Source organism: Lutra lutra, chromosome 4 (genome assembly GCF_902655055.1).
Source record: "Lutra lutra chromosome 4, mLutLut1.2, whole genome shotgun sequence".
NCBI lineage: Eukaryota > Metazoa > Chordata > Mammalia > Carnivora > Mustelidae > Lutra > Lutra lutra.
The window spans coordinates 152,404,746-152,425,804 of record NC_062281.1 but is presented as its reverse complement, the minus strand read 5'-3'; the positions used below and the strand labels follow the sequence as shown (position 1 = coordinate 152,425,804).

General features: G+C 40.2%; 1 long non-coding RNA gene across 2 annotated transcripts in view; it reads right to left on the bottom strand.

The window, feature by feature from the left end:
- The window catches only part of LOC125096714 (uncharacterized), a 93,581-nt gene that overhangs the window by 40,675 nt on the left and 31,847 nt on the right, over positions 1 to 21,059 (bottom strand). The window contains exon 2 of one of the 2 annotated variants that reach the window (XR_007126358.1): positions 1,681 to 1,810. The exons of the other annotated variant lie outside the window; for it this stretch is intronic. This is a non-coding gene — a long non-coding RNA (uncharacterized LOC125096714). The remainder of the gene's footprint in view (positions 1 to 1,680; positions 1,811 to 21,059) is intronic. 2 annotated transcript variants of the gene reach the window in all.

The following is a 21,059-nucleotide window of genomic DNA, read 5'->3' as shown; positions in this document are numbered from 1 at the left end:
TATGTATTTGTGTGTGTGTGTGTATACACACACACACACTTTTATAATCTGCTTGCTTGGGCACCTGGGTGGCTCAGTTGGTTAAGTAACTGCCTTCAGCTCAGGTCATGATTGCAGAGTCCCAGGATCGAATCCCACATAGGTCTCTCAGCTCCATGGGGAGTCTGCTTCTCCCTCTGACCTTCTACCTTCTCATACTCTCTCCTACTGTCACTCTCTCAAATAAATAAATCTTTAAAAAAAAATAATCTGCTTGCTTCCCTTAGAATAAACTATAAACAGTTTCTCATGTCAAAAAAGTCTACGAATGGTTTTATTGTCCACACAAAATCTAGCATATGGATGTAACAAACTTAACTGATCCTCTATTATTGAACATTTAATTGATTCAAACATTCTTTCACAATAAGTAGTATGCAATAATGCACACCTTACCCCTAAATCTTTATGTTATTTCACCGTTTATTTCAATATATATTGAAATAGCAGAATGGTTTGTTGAATGGTTATTATACTATAACTGCCACCAGAAAGATAAGGGTAATCATGTCTCTACTAGCCTTTCTAGATACTAAAACTCTATTTAATGTTCTACCCATTTGATAGGTGAAAAATGGTATTGAGTTGTCTTAATGTATTCTCCTTTTCTTTCTAGTGGGATTGAAACTTTTCAGGTCTGTATGGGTCTTTCCTATTAGTTATTTTGTAAAGAGCTTGTGTTATTTGTTTTGCCTGTTTGTGTATGTGACTTGTATATTTATCTTCTCTATTTTTCTTCTGGAAAGACTGTTTTTCAAAAAAAAAAAAATCTGTGAAATCTGGGTGTGTATGTGTGCAGTTGCTAAAACTATTGTGCAACAGACTATTTTTTCCAGGATTGCATTTGGCCAGTCCTCCATGCCAGGCAGATCATGGAACTGTCACTAGTCTTGTTGGTGCTGCTGCCTCCCCAGGGGCTCTCAACGCTTGCTAAGCTATTCCATATGCCCCAGAGCCACTAAGCCCAGATGCTTTCTCCTGTTATAGGCCAGGGGTTGCCAGACTGCAAAAGGTGAGCCAAATCTTGCCTGTCACCTATTTTTTGTAAGACCTGAAAATATTTTAAGAAATTTTGTATGACCTAAGGAAACATTTTATTTTTTGAAAAGACTTTATTTATTTAGTTAGTTAGTTATTTGCGATAGAGAGAGAAAGAGGGAGACAAAGAATGCGTGAGCATGCAGGAGGAGAGGGGCAGAGGAAGAGAGAAACTTTAGCAGACTCTCCATTGAGCATGAAGCCCTACATGTGGCTCTGGGACCCTGATATCATGACTTGAGCGGAAACCAAGAATCTGTGCCACCCAGGCACCCCTAACAGAACACTTTAAATGCTTGGGGGGAAAAAACCAAAAGAAGACTATTTCATGACATGAAAATTATATGTAATTCAAATCTCAGTATCCATAAATAAAATGTTATTGGAACACAGCTATGCACATTCATTTGCATATCAGCTATGGCTGCTTTCTGCTACAAGGGTAGAGGTGAGTTATTAGTACAGAGACCAACAGTCAGCAAAGCCTACCATTTTTATTACCTGGCCCTTTACAGAAAAAGTTTGCTGGCTATTATTGTAAAATCGTAGCTTTGAAATGCATTTCATACTCTAACTTGTCTATTCCCCACTGATAGCTCTGACCTAAGTTAGGGCTGTTACTGGGACTTTGTCAGAATCTCTTTTCTTTACTGTAATGTTGGACATCTTTATCAGGGATGATGGATTTGAGCATGTCTTCTTTTACTCCAACTCCAGAAATCCCTTGAGCTATCTAGAACATGAAAAGCATCCTCCTTTATTTTGACTTTAATGCACATTTAAATTTCTCTGCCCATTTTAATAGTGGTTTGGGAGAAATAAATCTTTTTGTGTGTGTGTGGTTTAACATATTTTATTTTTATTTTTTTTGACCCCCAATGAATTATTCATTTTATAATATTTTTTTTCTTTGCAGATTATTTTTTTTTTCAGCATAACAGTATTCCTTGTTTTTGCACCACACCCAGTGCCCCATGCAATCCATGCCCTCTCTAATACCCACCACCTGGTTCCCCCAACCTCCCACCCCCCCACCCCTTCAAAACCCTCAGATTGTTTTTCAGAGTCCAAATCTCTCATGGTTCACCTCCCCTTCCAATTTCCCTCAACTCCCTTCTCCTGTCTAACTCCCCTTGTCCTCCATGCTATTTGTTATGCTCCACAAATAAGTGAAACCATATGATAATTGACTCTCTCTGCTTGACTGATTTCACTCAGCATAATCTCTTCCAGTCCTGTCCATGTTGCTACAAAAGTTGGGTATTCATCCTTTCTGATGGAGGCATAATACTCCATAGTGTATATGGACCACATCTTCCTTATCCATTCGTCCATTGAAGGGCATCTTGGTTCTTTCCACAGTTTGGCGACCGTGGCCATTGCTGCTATAAACATTGGGGTACAGATGGCCCTTCTTTTCACTACATCTGTATCTTTGGGGTAAATACCCAGTAGTGCAATGGCAGGGTCATAGGGAAGCTCTATTTTTAATTTCTTGAGGAATCTCCAGACTGTTCTCCAAAGTGGCTGCACCAACTTGCATTCCCACCAACAGTGTAAGAGGGTTCCCCTTTCTTCACATCCCCTCCAACACATGTTGTTTCCTGTCTTGCTAATTTTGGCCATTCTTTTTTTTTTTTTTTAAGATTTTATTTATTCATTTGACAGAGAGATCACAAGTAGGCAGAGAGGCAGGCAGAGAGAGAGGAAGAAGCAGGCTCCCCACCGAGCAGAGAGCCCGATGCGGGGCTCGATCCCAGGACTCTGAGACCATGACCCGAGCCGAAGGCAGCGGCTCAACCCGCTGAGCCACCCAGGTGCCCCAATTTTGGCCATTCTAACTGGTGTAAGGTGATATCTCAATGTGGTTTTAATTTGAATCTCCCTGATGGCTAGTGATGATGAATATTTTTTCATGTGTCTGATAGCCATTTGTATGTCTTCATTGGAGAAGTGTCTGTTCATATCTTCTGCCCATTTTTTGATATGATTATCTGTTTTGTGTGTGTTGAGTTTGAGGAGTTCTTTATAGATCCTGGATATCAACCTTTTGTCTGTACTGTCATTTGCAAGTATCTTCTCCCATTCTGTGGGTTGCCTCTTTGTTTTCTTGACTGTTTCCTTTGCTGTGCAGAAGCTTTTGATCTTGATGAAGTCCCAAAAGTTTATTTTGGCTTTTGTTTCCTTTGCCTTTGGAGACATATCTTGAAAGAAGTTGCTGTGGCTGATATCGAAGAGATTACTGCCTTTGTTCTCCTCTAGGATTCTGATGGATTCCGGTCTCACGTTGAGGTCTTTTATCCATTTTGAGTTTATCTTTGTGTACGGTGTAAGAGAATGGTCGAGTTTCATTCTTCTACATATAGCTGCCCAGTTTTCCTAGCACCATTTATTGAAGAGACTGTCTTTTTTCCACTGTATATTTTTTCCTGTTTTGTCGAAGATTATTTGACCGTAGAGTTAAGGGTCCATATCTGGGCTCTCTACTCTGTTCCACTGGTCTATGTGTCTGTTTTTATGCCAGTACCATGCTGTCTTGGTGATCACAGCTTTGTAGTAAAGCTTGAAATCAGGTAACGTGATGCCCCCAGTTTTGTTTTTCAACATTTCCTTAGTGATTCAGGGTCTCTTCTGGTTCCATACAAATTTTTGGATTATTTGCTCCAGCTCTTTGAAGAATACTGGTGGAATTTTGATCGGAATGGCATTAAAAGTATAGATTGCTCTAGGCAGTATAGACATTTTAACAATGTTTATTCTTCCGATCCAAGAGCATGGAATGGTCTTCCATCTTTTTGTGTCTTCTTCAATTTCTTTCATGAGTGTTCTGTAGTTCCTCGAGTACAGATCCTTTACCTCTTTGGTTAGGTTTATTCCCAGGTATCTTACGGTTCTTGGTGCTATAGTAAATGGAATCGATTCTCTAATTTCCCTTTCTGTATTTTCATTGTTAGTGTATAAGAAAGCCACTGATTTCTGTACATTGACTTTGTATCCTGCCACGTTATTGAATTGCTGTATGAGTCTTTACTCAAATTACCTTCTTAGTCCAACTCATGGACTTTGAATGGGATTATAACCAGGGTTCATACCCCATATGATTGACATGGATCCCCTCCCATCCCATGATAATCACTATTGTTTGAGAACTTGTTTGGGAATGGAAAACAATTTAGGAATCAATAATCTAAAATTTAAGTGAAAAAAATATATAGTTGATACCCTGTTTTTTCCCCAAGTTGATCTCACTATTTCACAAGGGAGAAAGAAAAACATTTTAAAATCATTGGCTAGTAATTGTTTTTATTTCATTGCTAAATCCAATGATCAGCCTAAGTAAAAAAGAAACATTATGTTCTTGGTCCATGGCACTGACTTCCCACTGACTTCAGTGGAATGCAAGTTCTATAGATAGAGTAGTTTGTTCAAGGCAGAACCAGATCAAGGATCATGCCAGACTGAGGCTACCTGGCTTAACAATCTATAAGGAACACTAAAACAAGAACAAGAAAGAAACAAGATGGAGAAAACTGAATCCAAAAGGGTTCATCTCAAAGAAAGCACTTAATGTACCTTAAGGGAATAATTTGATAAGCAATCTGGATCATTCTTGAGTAACAAAACATGGTTACTAAACTTTCTTCTAAGGGTAATGGGTCCAGTTTGCATCTGGGCTATTGTTTTGCCAAGAATTAGGAGAATGAATAGCTATAATACTCTTTCTCACCTTTCTCCCTTGCAGTTTTAAAGAGCTGTCTTTAAAATAGATACTTATATCTATTTGAGTGGGCAACAACTGTTGACCCATACACCATTCCAGTCTAGGGAAAGGAGATCTCCATACAAGTCTACTGAATTATGTGTCAGGGGCTTTAACAATGGGGAAAGGGTTTGATGTACTACTGTACCCCATAAGACCATCATACAAAATTCTTAAAAGGTAATATTGCTCCTGAGGGATATTTAACAGTGTTACATGAGAAGAATCATGACATGACATGGCCCAATGGGAAATCAATTTTCATTTTCACCCCTTTCTGCAAAATCAGTATCTTTAATAGCAAGGAGATCATTGGCAGGAAGGAGGTTACCTGCCAGGCAGATATACATTTAGAGAGACAGACAAAAAATGGATTCCAGGATGTAATATGTAAATCATGAACCCAGCATTTTGAAAAACATGTGGAAATGAAATTAAAGATGAAGCTTAAAGTCAATCAAGTGCTGATACAGGGAGTAGAAACTGTCACCATGTATGTGTATGTGTGTTCATAGATACATACACGGATAGAGAAAGATAAAGAGATACACATATAGACATAATTATTTCATAATAAACTAAAATCTAGCAAGATCTATAAATATGAAGAGGATGAGGATCACAAAAACAAGAACCCCACAAAAAAATAGCATCCATATTGGACTGGAACGAGGACTATCTAATTTTTTAGTCAAACTGGTTAATCCTAATCAATTAAGTGTGCAGAAAAAACAGAAATTGGTTTCAGAATTCCACTGAAAAGAGACAGAGATCTGAAAAAAAAAAGAGGCAGAGGCGGGGCACCTGGGTGGCTCAATGGGTTAAAGCATCTGTCTTCGGCTCAGGTCATGATCCCAGGGTCCTGGGATCGAGCCCCACATCGGGTTCTCTGCTCAGCAGGGAGCCTGCTTTCTCCTCTCTCTCTGCCTGCCTCTCTGCCTACTTGTGATCTCTGTCTGTAAAATAAATAAATAAAATCTTTAAAAAAAAAAAGAGGTAGAGGCATTTAGAGTAAGAGATATAGCTTTAGATTTGAGTTCATTAGTGGTACATTTTTTAAAAGTTTCATTCAAGTTTGATCAGTTATCTTTTAAAAAATATTTTCATTATCCTCATTATGTCCTAGGTTGAAAGATTCTTTAGAAAACAAATGTCACTTATAGGGTATTATTTAAACAAAGCTTGGTACATCTAGAGTCTAGATTCTCAATGTTTTGATGCTAGATCCTTTTTATGTGATTTCTGAGTGGACATGTCACATGTTTTACTGTGATATTATTGAGATGTAGCACTGTATGTCCAAAATAATCACTACATACTTAGGGGGGGAAAAAAACGCCTTTAAAAAAATGGTTTTTTCTCTTATGACTTAACACTTTGACTCTACTTAATATTCCATATCATTTTCTACCTACCTCCATGTTTTGCTCCAAAATCAGTTTCCACATTTCCACAGGTTCTAATGGGGTAATACATTTGTTAATACTAAGATTACCACATGAGCCAACTGGACTGTGAAAATCTGGTTTATCTTGATTGCAAAAATATTTGGATCTTACTTCACATCTGCAAAACTTTCTGACATGTTAATATTTGGATAGATTCTCATGACAGACCATGAAGACCCAACTCTATGAAGACATCAGACTCTGATATTTACAAGTTAGGGAACTCTAGGTTACTTGATATCTTGAATCTCAGTTTCTCCATCTGTAACATACCTAGCTCAAAGGATGGTCATGAGGATTAAACTAGATCTTCTCTGTGTGATACCTACCACATGCCCACCTGTTCACTGATATTTCTTGCTAACTCACTCCCTAAAAAGACTGCTTCTTCGAATCCCTGAAACGGGGTCCTGACATGAAAGAATGAATTCCCTGACAAGGTCAAGTTCCTTCTGGCTTTTACGACCTATTTTCTGAAACCTCATATGGAGCCTTGAGAATTTGCTCAAATAAATAAATCCCATTTACCATGGATGACTGACAGGATAATGTTGATCATCTACCTTTTCCTCTCTTCTAGACAATGGTCTCCAGGAGAGAGGCTGTATCTATTTATTCCTTTTCTATGTATCAAGCAAGTGGCTGCTGCACAATAAGTATTTACTGACTAAGTAAGAGCCATTTTCACCTTATTAATGGACGTTCCATGGCTGTTGATGCCTACTGGGCCTAGCATGCATTCTCTATGCCCCTTGAAACACTAAATATTAAATTACTGACCTACTCTCTCGGAGACTAGTGCTAGAGCCAGATTAGTTTTCCAAAATTCATCCAACTCTTTCTGTAGCCAATTCTACCCTCTTTCCTCTTCTCATTGACCCCATGTTGCTAAAGCCACACATAGCTTTTTTTTTTAAGATTTTTTTATTCATTTATTTGACAGACAGAAATCAAAAGTAGGCAGAGAGGCAGGCATATAGAGAGAGGGGGAAGCAGGCTCCCCGCTGAGCAGAGAGCCCGATGCAAGGCTCCACCCTAGGACCCTGAGATCATGACCTAAGCTGAAGACAGAGGCTTAACCCATTGAGCCACCCAGGCGCCCCCACACATATCTTTAAACTGAGTTTATTTTCCTTTTTTCTTTTTTTAAAGACTTTATTTATTTATTTGAGAGAAAGAGCAAGCATGAGCAAGGGAAGGGGCAGAGAGGAAGAAGCAGACTCCCCACTGAGCAGGGAGCCCAGTGCGGGGTTCCATCCCAGGACCCTAAGATCATGACCTGAGCTGAAGGCAGAAACTTCACTGACTGAGCCACCAAGGCACCACTAAGCTGATTTTATTTTGAAGGCATCTTACTTATGCTCTTCACCATTCTTATCATATAATTGAAGTATTTCTCTATGTAACCCCCCCCCCAATATTAAGTAGAAAGTTCTTTGAGATTATGATTGGGCCCTCATTTAAAGCAGTTTTTCAATAAATAATTAGTGGATTTTGACAATAATTTGGCTTGGGGCCCTCAGAGATATTATTCTCTCAGAAGTCACTGATAGATTAGTTCTGAAGTTAGAACTGATTTAGGAGGATTTAAGCCATTTGTGGACAGATGGGAGGGAAGGAGGATTTTAAGGAAAATTTCACAAGCAAAAGAGGAGTATTTGTACAAGATGTTAAGAAAAAAGAAAAGAAAAGAAAACATATTTCTGAGGTCAAATAAAACTGGGTTAAACAAAATTAAATAAATTATTTATTGCAGGACACCTCAAATCCTATCAAATGTCAAATCCTGTGCTATACTGGATTGTGAAATATGCAAAGTTTCCTAACATGATTTGACCATGAAAGCTTTTTTGTGTTGTTTTTGGGTTTTTTTTTTTTTTTTTTCTGGAGATTCTAGAAGGATTAGTGGAAAAATGCTGCTGTGGGTATGTATCCAGCTCATGATGGCTTCCTGTTGTCTGCTGGGGACAAGTCTTGAAAAGACTAATTAATTCCTTCTGAATGAAATCTTGTAATATCTCCCTTGACCCTTTGTCCTCTCAATTCGCCAAGCATTTTTTCATAGCTAATTAAACCTTAGGCAAAGTCACTGCTCTAGAATCTCTCCTTCTTGTTGTCTGGGTCAGAACCCCGCCCCAGACTCAAGGCCTAACAGATGGGGACAATCAGTATTATTAAAAACATCACAGTTGCCACAGTTGCCATCCCTTCTTCATCAACAGGTTTTGTAACTTTTGCTCAATTTAGCCTTCCACCTTTAACATCAACAGAATAATAAATTTCTGGCATTTTACTTGAAGAGTTACAGAGATGTTTTCATTTTCTCTGATTCACTTATTCAACAAGTATTTATTGAATGCCTGCTATATGCTGGGCACTGTCTTAGGTGTTTGAGATACATCAATGGACAAAGACTGCTTTGGTACAGCCAACACTCTAGCTGAAGAATGGAGACAGGCAATAAAAATAAACCTTGTAAATAAGCAAATAAGTAGTTAAATAGGTCATCAAGCATACATACTGTGGGAGAAACAAACCAGATAGTATACGGTAGGATGTTGGTTAAAACTGTAAATAAGGTGGTCTTCTTGAGAAGACGGCATTCAGGAAACTAAGAAGTTGACAGGTGTAAACCAGAATGAGACACAGGGGCCATTCCTTTACTGGAGAGACAGAAATATATTTAATATATTTTGGCAAGTGGCAGAGCAAAGTTCAGGATGCCATGGGAATATGCGTAAGAGGAAAAATCTCTAATCTGGATATTCTGGGATGGCCTTTTGGAAGCTGTAATTCCTGACGTGATTTTTAAAGGTGAACAAACAAGAACACAAAGGTTGTCTTCTTTATTCCTGATAAATTGTCACCTAGATCACAAAGGAACAGCTAGATGAGTAAACCACTCTGGGAGCGTGATTTTAGGCAGAACTGTTCTAAATGTGACCCCCCCCTCATACGACAGTGAGAGAGGACTATCACCACTTACTGCCTCAGAGCTTCCATTTTCCCATCTGATATCCAGAGTGAAGGAAAACCTTTGAAAGTATTTGAAAGTGCTTGAAAAACATAATACATTATAGGAGCCTCGATCTTGTGGGTCGGCTTATAAGGTGATCTCAAGTGACAGTTAGTTTGTGGATCTAATATTTTTGCATGCTGTCCTTTCCCAGGGGAGCTGCCATTGGAAAAAAAAAAAAAAAAACTGCCTAGTCAGAAGGAAAGGGAGAGAGAGCCAGACATGGAATGTCTGCAGGCGGGCCTGCAAAAGGGAGCAAGGGAGGAAGCAAATCTAGTAGTTTTCCATGTAGGTGGCCAACTCCTTGGCCTCAGCGTGTTACCAGTCCTGAGGCTGAAGCTAAATGCTTTGTCAGTGTCTGCCCCTCGTGAAAGAACCGCCATGGTGGCCACAGTGCCCACAGGCTTAGCTGAAAGCCAGCTGGGTCTCAGTGAAAAGAAAGGGCTGTGTCAGACCAAGTTGAGCCCAGCAATGCTCTGAGTGTCAGTCCAAACCTGGGAGCTCTGTTTTGCAGTCTGGAGGCTCCTCTTGTCCTGAAAGCCTAACCTTCAATTTGAAAATGTTCTCAAAGCTTTCCTCAAAATGAAAATATTTGTTCAAATCCTCAGAATGCAATAAGAAAATATCCTTCTAGCAAAAGCAATGACTTAGCATTTGGGGGTTGGCACAAAAACAGGAAAACATAGCACAGGGAATCACAGCCCGGCTGGCTATTGGCTGGGTTTTGCTTCTAAGGATTAAATCGCCTTATGAACTTGGCTCAACTTCCCTCTTGATGGTTCTTGGATAGTATTCCTGAGACCTAATGTTTTTATGTGCCCTCATTTACTTGAAGTATCTTACAGAGACTCACAATATCAGAAAACAAAGAAGAGTGACTTCCATAACCCCTTTACTTTTGAGATAGGGAAACTGAGGTCTGGAGAGGTTTTAGGACTTGTATCCAAGGCCACGTAACTAGTACCATAGCTGGGAACAAAACCCAGTCTCCTGACTCTTTCAACTACCACAGATTACCTCCCCCTCCTCCTAGAAATCAGTTTTCTCTTACTACCCTTTTATTCTTCAGTCACATGATGAAATTTGCATTCACGCTAGTAATGCTCTTGGCTCAAACTCCAGGAAAACTATTCTCCAGTGTGTACTCTTTAGGGAAACAACATATGAATGAGACACTAGGTGGTCTGAAAGAGAACTGTAAATGATGACACTTCTTCCAAGTTCTCAGCCTTACAGAGCACTAAAGCCAGCTTGCTTAACCTGTTTCCATATTTGCAAAATAAGGACGATCTGTTTCCATTTAGTGGTTACTATGTGAAGGATTTGAAATCAATGATGGGGTGAGTGGCTTTGGGAGCTGGAAAAAAAGAGAAGTGTCTGCCCCCTCCCTGTTTTGCTGTTAGTAGGAATAATTATGCTATACTCTACTAGACCCTTCCCCACATTAAAACTCCACTTCCCTCCCTTCCTTGAGCCCACTCCTGCTTATACAACATGAAGAAGCCATCTTATTTTCAAACCAGGTCCCTGGATTGTGCAATGTTCTGTATGCCACTTAATTCTGTCATTCAACAGATGTCTGCATACTGGAGGACTGTGTGAAGTGCTGAGGTCACAAATGGTCTCTTATTCAACATTCATTCAACAAAGACTGGATTGAGTCAGTGTCTCCCACATAGGAATTTCTGTGCGGGGTACTGAGAATACAAAGTTATTTAAGATGGAAACATGACCTCAAGAAGCATATCTCTAGGGGAAGATGAAAAGATGAACAAATAATATTTAAATAAACTGAGTTTATGTCAATAATTACATTGTCACATTTTCCTCTAATAAAACATATGCATGTTATCTAACGTTATCTAACGTTTCTCCTGAGCATATGAGCATCAAATGCCGTATTTACAAAACAAAGGGAAGGAAGCTATGATATTAGCCTGGATGGTGTTATCCTCATTCTTTTCCTACAATTTCTACAACACTGTGGATGAAGAACCACTGCTTTTCAAGCCGCTGTTAACACTCGAGCCTCGTTCCTAACCCTGCAGTCCTCCTAGCATCTGAAGTTCTGCGATGTCATCTTGCTATTTTATCCACTTTATAGATTGAACTATTAGTTTATCCACTTTCATGACCTCTGAAACATCCCCTCCGAGCTTGGAAGGACATAGTATCTATAGTGTCTGTCACCATGACCTATGGATACCATGTTCCACCTGCCAGGGAGAGTCCTTTTAACTTCCTCCATGCTCTTTGCAGTCAACAAGGCTAAGCAGAACTGGATTCTAGGATATGAGGTAGCCTCCAAAGAGGTGTGTACGTGGGAGATGGGAGCATGAGTGTACTTTAGGAATACTGACAGCTCCCTTTAGGATTCAGAATTTTTCCTTCCCCATGCAAATATTAAGCAAAGCAGTAATAGGAAAAGGGAAATAGGAAAGAAGATGTGGGCAACTACATCTGGTGTTGTGCATTTCATAACTGTGCAGTAAAGAACTTCTAATCCTATAGACTTGCTTTTAATAGAAACCAGATACCTTTAAGGTTTTATCTGTGAGGACATCTTCCAGCATCATAAGAAAATCTCCTACATAACAAGAGACAGGGAGGCAGTGGACTCTGAGCAACGGACTGGTGTTAGCCACAACAAAATAGCTTTAAGACTTAGAAGTCTGGATTTTCAAAAGCCAAGTGGGAGTATTTATGAAGGCACGAGAGGGATAACAGCAGGACAGACAGCAAGAGCATCAGCATGAATGTGAATGTCTCCAAAGCCAGATGGTGTGAGAACAGAGTCAGAGATCACGTGGTCGAAAAAACCTAGTCCATACTGTTTTGTTAAGAGGTTGAAGTTCCCTAGGCAGACACTATGAGGTAGCTGGGCTGTTTGTTGTTTTCCATGCCATGTAAATGTGACCCTAGAACCAAAGCAATTTTTCTACTTTAAGTTTAGACACATCCTTATAGAACAGGAAACCATGACTCTTAGACTCTCTTAGTTTTGGCACTTCCAGAAGCAGACTTCCAGATAAGGATTTGAGTACAAAGGTTTGTTTGGGTTGTGTGGACAACAATGGTAGATAGATAAGCAGAGAAGAAAAATAGGGCTTGGGAGGTCAATAAAGGTGTATTATTTTGGTCATAAAGGTGTATTTTATTTGGTCAATAAAGGTGTATGATTAAGTGAGCTACCACATCAGAGAACTGAGGTTTAACCTCCTGGCACTTCCAGCCTGCTATGCTGGACCAGGTGGTCTGCTGCCCTTCCAAAAATGCAGAGATGCAAAACTGGCATCTGGGAGTGTGCTGAGTTACACTAAATGATACAAGGGGTGTGGGGTTGGGGGGACCAAGACCATCAGCTGTACTTCCAGCCAAGAGGTTTAGGTGGCTGGCTAGTCCCTCATAGTAGAAGGGAGGGGCTTCTTTTGTGTCATAGTCATCTGTCCCAGTGGTGAAGCCCACAGGACCCAGAAGAAACACTGATTCCCCTTTGAGACAGATTTGGGTCTTTAAATGAACGAACTCTCTTCAGACTCAAGCAATTTCAACAATAATTGTAAGCATGTATTAGAGAAGTTAATGCATTTGGACTATGAAGATTTTTTCTTGAAAGCTTAGGAATTCCACTGCCAGGGCTTGGGCTGACCTGGCTAACCATAGCACAGTCAAGTGTGGCATAGAGAACACTCTTTCAAATCAGATGGGCATGAGTTGGAATTCTGATACAATTATAGAAGGGATTCAGATTCTCTGAGCCTCGATTTCCTCCTTGTCAAGTGGTAGTTTGGCCAGTTATATTTAAGGATTAGGGAAGCAAAATAGTTCAAACCCAGTCACTACCTGATGAAAGGAAATTCACATGTTTTGGGGATTGCCCTTTGACATTCAGCTCCACCATCTTGCTCCCCCTCCGTTTCCACACTCTGACAGCAGCGGCCGTTCTGCTGAGACATTTGCTAAGTACCTCCAAGATAAGCAATCCCCAGCTTAGGGGAGAGACACTACCTCTGTGTCCTCAATCTTTATGGGCACTTTTCTTGGGTCCTTTTCCCTGTGCTTCAGGAAGGGAAAACACTTGAGAGCTGAAAGGAGAAACTAGCACCTTCCTAAAGTGTGTACTCTTTCCCCCATCTTCCTCCACTACGAGGTTGGGAAGGAGGTGATAGTGTTCTTAGCAAGCCCTCTTGAAAGGACACTGTCTCCCGAATTTGATACTTTTCCCTGTTCAAAATGTGAACATGGAATACTTAAAGCACTTCATTCTCATCTTGACTCTTAGTAGTAATTCTGTGAAAATCATGAGAAGACTCATTTTGCACCTAACACTCACTCTATCAAAGATGTGCAATCCACACCTATTACCTCATTTGATTCTCAAAATAACTCTGTAAATTTGTAGGTATAATGTGAACCTAATTAATAAAAGAGGAAACAAAGGTTTAAGGAAGATAAGTGACTTGCATAAAAAAATTAATGCTAGAGGGGGCACCTGGGTGGCTTAGTCAGTTAAGCATCTTCCTTTGGCTTAGGTCGTGATTCCAGGGTCCTGGAATTGAGTCCTGCGCAGGGCTCCCTGCTCAGCAGGGAGCCTGCATCTCCCTCTCCCACTCCCCCTGCCGTGTTCCCTCTCTAGCTGTCTCTCTCTATGTATACATCAAATAAACAAATAAAATCTTTTAAAAAATTAGTGCTAGAAGTCAATCTGATCCAGGATTGATCATGGATACCCCATGTCTTAACTCTCACTGTCCAATAATTTCTCTGTTAGATCAGACAGTGAGTTCCTGGAGGGCCAAGACCTTATCTTGTTTATTTCTGCTTTTTTTTATTTTTTATTTTTTAATTTTTTATTTGTTTCTTCTACACCTGACAAAGACAATGTGTGTTCTATAGATATTAACCAAATGGAAGAGCAAATAGAGAAACTTATTTCCAGGCTTTTCATTGGGTCCTAGAATCTCAGACCCAAAAGAGCTATTAAAAGTTATCTAATCAACTCTCCATCTGGTGGTCGAACCCCATCTACAAGTCTGCTTTTCTCCTCAGTATAGCTCTTCAGTCTTTTAAACCTGTGATCAAAAGCTCCGAGCATTCTCTTCTCCCAGCCAAACACCTTCAGTTAGTATAACAATTCCAAAGAGATATAGCCTTGACTATTTCATGGGCCAGAACTCAGTCATCGACAACAGCAACATGACTTCTCAGGCACTGTGTTAATTCCTTTCCTTCCACTCTCTTATTTAATCCTCACAAGAAACCAATGGAGAAGATGTTATGATTCTTATCCCTACTTTAAGATGGGGAAACTGAGGCTTAGACTACTAGTTAAATTACTTTTCCAGAGTCACACAGCCAGAAAATAATAGTGTCAAATTTGGATCCCAGGATTGTCTGATTGCAGAGTCTGAGGTTTCACACATGACAGCTCTCAAACACAATCCCTACTTTGTGGTCTGACCAGGATAGTATACATTGGAGACATTGATCCCCTCGTTCTAGAATACTACACTTAAGGCTGCCTGCACCATCTAGGAAAACATTCTCATTTCTAATGAAAAACAGATTCTTGCTTCTCTGCACTATCGTGAAAATACAGCTTTGCGGCATTCTCCTTTTTCATGTGAGTTTCTCTTTCAGGCACACCCATTCCATGAAGCTATTGGTTTTAAGAAACCAGTACCACACATCTCTCACCAGTAAGATCTGCTAAGGAGAGTGAAGTGCAAGCACTTTAAGGCAGTTGGCATGTCACTGACATCAGTAAAGGAAGGCTACTTACTGAGAAGATGATTCATGTTGTTTTGAATGAAATGGAAATTAGATTTTTTTGTACCTTTGCCATCTCTCTCTGCCCTAATCCTGTGCCCACAAGATATTTTTCTAGAGTATCCTCTGAGATCTGTAGACATTCTGATTGTAGTATTATTGATTTATTCAATTAACAGAAGCTTCAGAAGTCATCCAGACTGATTCCCTCACTACATAGAGGGAGACAGAGACACAGAGAAGGGCAGTCACTCACCCAATGTCACACAGCAATTTACTAATAAGCAAAGCTCTAGTCTTCAGTTTCCCGGGCTTGAATTCTTGTCACTCACTACTATTCTCTCAACTAATGATTTAAGAAATAAGACTGGCTAGATGGAGGATAGGTGAGAAATACTGCTTACTGATTACCTACTGTGTATGACAGTCATTATGCATTTAATCTTCACAGAGCATTTTAACAACATTGAAAGCTGATATTATCTTCATTTGATAGATAAGGGACTTAAGGACAGAAATTTTAAGTCATTTGTCTATATGCACAGAGCAGGAAAGTGACAAAACCTACTTTTTTTTCCTACTTTAAAAAAATTAACGTATATTATTTGTTTCAGGGGTACAGGTCTGTGAATCATCAGTCCTACACAATTCACAGCTCTCACCATAGCACATACCCTCCCCAATGTCCATAACTGAGCCACTCTATCCCCCACCCCCGCCAGCTCTTCAGCAACCCTCAGCTTTTTAGATTTTATTTATTTGAAGAGTGAGAGAGAGCATGAGTGGGGAGATGGTTGGAGGGAGCAGACTCCCCACAGAGCAGGAGTCTGATGGGGGACTCCATCCTGGCACTCCAGGATCATGACCTGAGCCGAAGGCAGTCGCTTAACGAGCTGAGCCACTCAGGCACCCTGTTTCCTGAGATTAAGAATCTGTTATGGTTTATCTCCCTCCCCGGTCCCATCTTGTTTCATTTTTTTCCCTCCCTTCCCCCCAGGACTCCCCGCCCTGCCTCTCAAATTCCTCATATCAGAGAGATCATATGATAATTGTCCTTCTCTGATTGACTTATCAGAACTTACTTTTAAAACTGGATCTCCCTAGTTCCAAAGCTCTGTCTGCTCCATTAATGACATTTCTGTAGCTGAACCCTGGTCTATCTCCTCTCCTCTCCCATCCCTCCTCTCCTTTCCCCTTCAATCTCTGTCTCCGTCTGTGTGTGTGTGTGTGTGTGTGTGTGTATGTATGTCTCCCTCTTTTTCCCTGCCCCCCCCCTTTCTCTCTCCCAGTAAATGGAACCACCATCTATACAGTGGCTCAAACAAGAAGCTCTCTCTCTTTCAAACCCCATGTCTTTGCTTGGCTAACACTCAGACTTCTGGTCTCAGCCTGTAATTTACTTGTGTAGGTTCACCTTCCAGAACCTTCCACATCAGTTGAGCTCCTCCTTTTGTACACTCTCATGGAACCCTTTACTTAATCTTTAGTCTCACTCAACAAGCCTGTGGCACATGTTCCATATCTGTCTTCCCCTGTGACCATGGGCTCTGTGAGGAGTGGAATGGGGACTTCCTCACAGACTCTAGTATCTCTGGCACTAAACCCCATGTCTGGCACATAGCAAGAATTCAGTTACTATATGATGAATGCATGAATTAATTAAAGAGATTAACTCTCCAACGGAGAGGAACAGGAGTGTGTGGAATCTGAGCATTTCTGCTGTGGACAGTCTCTAAACACCTCATAGGCTGCTGAATGTGGAGAACTAGACCCCAGGTAACAAGTGTGGTCTGTGTTGTGCTCTTTAATACCTCTTTGCTTTCCCAATGAGTGATACCTTTGTAAACAACAGATGATGTGGAAGAGTTTTTGGATTCACTAGCACTGGTTAACATGATGAATTCAATCATTGCATGCAACATATTGGCCACATTGTTTTCCTCCTTTCCCTTGCCAAATATTAAATGTGTGCTGGCTTAACTTCCTACTAATCGTCTTCCTTCAATGATAAATAACCACTGAGCCAGCACATGTGTCTGAGTGTTGGCAGCAATATTTATATATAAATACAACGTGCCTAGATGCAGTAACTACGAACAGAAGAGTACTTGAAGGGACTTTGCTAATCATTTAACAGAACCCTCTTACTTCGCAGATGTGAACACTGGGCTTCCAGGTCAAGAGGGCAGATAGAGTACCTGCTAAAATTACCCCTCCACAGTTTAAAATGAGAGAAATTCTGGATAAAGCATTCTTTTAAAAATATACAAACCAACTACAAAGCAAGGAAGGAAATCTCCCTATGCCAGAAATTTAGAGGGAACCCTGGTGGTTAGTGGAAGCTGAAGCTGAATTGCCCCCAAGGGGATTAACCCAACACAAACCTCAGGAGCTAAAATTTCAATGGTTATATTGTAAAAATATTAGACCAAGACCCAGATCACTGTAAGGATCTGAAGCTAAGACCTCTGCTTGGACATAGAGCTGGGATAGGCTTTCTGTCCATGAAAGAGGATATGAAAATCTCCAAAAAGTAGCAGCAGGCCAGAGCTAGAAGCAAGCCGACTTACTCAGGCTGAGGGTAGAACCATAGCATGAAATGGGAATTCTAAAATTGCGCCTTACCAGGAGCAGACCTGACTTATTACTGTAGAAAACCAAAATCCCAGAAATCAGAGAAACCAATTTACTATGTGAACTCTACAGTGTCTGCTCAAGGACCAGCATTAAAGCACCCTGTTAGCCTTGAATAGGAAGCCAGATGCTACCTTAGGGAATTTAGGATCTTTCACAGCCTTGGAAGGATGTGGGGAATAAGGTCAGGATGGCCACCACTAGCCTTCAGGATCTGGAAGTACAGGATAGCGGGCTGACTGCCCCCAGTGGGAGAGTCTTTGGAGCAGGACTCAGAACACTATAGCCTGTGGGCCAGACCTGGATCATAGCCCTTACTGTACTGGCAGCTAACTAAGAAAAAAAAAAAAAAAATATATATATATATATATATATATATGTATATATGTAATGTATATATACACACACACGTGTATATATCTGTAGGTATACAGATAAATGAGAGGTTAAGAGGAGGAAGAACTAGGTAAAAGAGACCTTATATGGCCTGAAAAGTCTAAAATATTTATACCTGGTCCTCTGCAGCAGAAATGTACTCAATTCCTGCTCAGGAGACTAGACAGAATGCACTGGCTGTGCTCTTGCATCTTAGAGCAGCAGCTGTGGCTGGAGAGCAGCTTTGCCTCTTCCAAATCTTGTGTAAATGTTCATCATTGTCAAATCCTTCCCAAAGGATTCTGGGAAATGCAAGGATTCTCACACTTTACTCTGAGATGCAGTAAAGAGTTTAGAAAGGTCATGGGGCACCTGGGTGGTTCGGTTGGATGAGAGGCTGACTCCTGGTTTCAGTTCAGGCCATGATCTCAGGGTCATGGAATGGAGCCCCTCATTGGGCTCTGCACCCAGCAGGGAGTCTGCTTGGGGTTCTCTTTCTCCCTCTGCCCTTCCCCCTCTCTCACTCTCTCTTTCTCAAATACTATAAATAAATTTAAAAGAGTTTAGAAAGGTCAGGGATGATGTTCAGGTGACAATCCAGATGGGCAGCTCACACCCTAATGCAAGGTGAGAGAAAAACCTACATAAGATCATTCACCAGAAGATGAAATCCCACACTTGGGATTTTAGCCAAAAGGCTGAGAAGCAGTGAAGATGAGCTCCCAAAGCACAATTCCAAAACGTAGACAGTAATCGTGCATAGAAGAAGGATCACAAATCCTCCACAATGGGAAAATTAAAATATGAGGACTAGAAGTACTATTGTGATCTAAAAAGGAATGTAACAAACACATTACAAGTGTTCTAAGAATTAAAGGAAAGAATGACAATGGTAAGAAAAAGGAATATATAAACAAAAACAAAATAACCACCAAGAAACCACTCCCCACCCACATTCTTATCTCTGGGGCTTTGCTAAGGAAAAAAAAAATCTATTATATAGGAGATGTAAAAAGCATAAGAAAAATTAAAATTGGCAAACTTGGAAATCTAAATAAGTATTGAGTATAATATGAATAAGAACAGCAATATTTACATGAGTGTTTAAGCCGGAAGTATAAAATTCGATCTTTTAAAATTCAATAACCATCTCAGGGTGGTTGAAGTAGGGTGCTTGCAGAGAGATGTTAAAACATGCTCAGGTTCACATCTCTTTTGAGAGCAGAATATAGACACTGATTAACATTATATTTTATTAGAATATTAGAAATTTAAGCACCTATGTTCAATCCTAAAGATAACTATTAAGTGAATAGTTCTGCAAAATTTCTAAATACAGTAGCAAGATCATGAGCATTAAGGCATATTGATTATTCCCAGGGAAAGCAAGAAAGGATGAACAGCAGAAAACAGAGGGGCTCGGGGAGGCCTCCTGATGGGGCCAGGTCAGGCCTGAGCCCAGGAGGTGTGACACTCAGCTCACTGCCACCTTATTTATACCAACATGTCTCTCTCCATACTCTGTTCCTGGTATTTGCAGAGGAATTGTGTGAATCTGAATGCCAGATCTTTGTGATCCCATAAAAATTAAGATGTGATTTGGAGGTATACTGAGAGGGGGAAAAAAGTGCTTTTTATTTAAATTTATGTGCTTTTTATTTATTTTATTTAAATATATTTAAAATTCCAGCTATGCCATTCACAATCTCCTTGGATAAAGTACTGAACTTCTCCACTTCAAATTCATTATTTATTGAATTAAAGGAGTAATACCTATCTCACAGAATTAATGTAAACATCAAATAGTCTAATAGAGATTAAATAAACATAAAGCACCTGGCTTAATTCTGGATGCTTAGTACAAGTTCAATCAATGTAACTGGAGTTAATGGGAGAGGAATTCTAAAATAGGAAGAAGGATGTCAACACTGGAGAGGTAGTGTTGAACATCAGCTCTAAGGAATGTGGTGAAACCATTAACCAAAAGAAAAAAAAATTAATTGATGGTGAGGTGAGAAGTAAAGAAGGTCAGGAATGGGTAAGGAAGCATGGCACAAAATGAATAAAGACAAGCCCTCAGGACTGAGTCAGATGGCGATGTAAGATTGCCAAAGCCTCACCTGCACGCAGCGCCAGCTATGAGATGCAGAGACAGGTCTGCTAGCTTAGCAGAAATTGGCCCATAGACCAATACCTATTTTTGTAGGTGTAATTTTAATAAAACCCCAACACACCCATTTGTTTGTGTATTGTCTGTGGCTACTTTTGCAATGGTGAAGTCGAGTTGTTGTAACAGAGACCATGTTTCCAGCAAAGTCTACACCTTTTACTATCTGGCCCATTTAGAAAAAGTTGGCCAAGCCCTGTCTTAAAGGAATATTCATGCTCAGACAATCTCCATCACTCTGTAAATGGTGAGGGCCATCCTATGTCTTTACAACCGTCCAGCTCATCATGTAGCTAAGTCAACTAAGATAAACTCAAACTACTTCCAGCCTACTTACTACAAATGCCTTCAGCTCCTTTGTTTTGGTCCCATCTAGTGATGACCTACCTTCTTACCTCTAGCTTTACCTCTAATTTCTCATCTGTACCTCCCGATAGAAAGTGACAGTTGAACCTGACTTCCTAATTTAATCTTTGACATACTCTCAAGACTCAAGTCGTGCTCCCCTGTGTCTCTTCTTTCTCTTTGTGTAAATGTCCTCTATTATCAGGATCTAATCCTCCAGGAGGGAAGAAGGCACCAGAATCACTCTCAGAGCAAGGATCCCATCTTATGTCTGTTTTTCAGAATTCTGACAACTAAGAGAACCTAGGAAATGTCTATTGAATGAATAAACATTATAAAGAGGGGTTGAAATCCAGACATCTAGAGCGAACAAGCTGGCCAAAAGAAAGGAGGAGAGATGAAAGGAAATGCACTGATTTCAGGAGCCTGGTGGTGTCGGACAATTGGGGAAAGGTGAGAAGGTGAGAC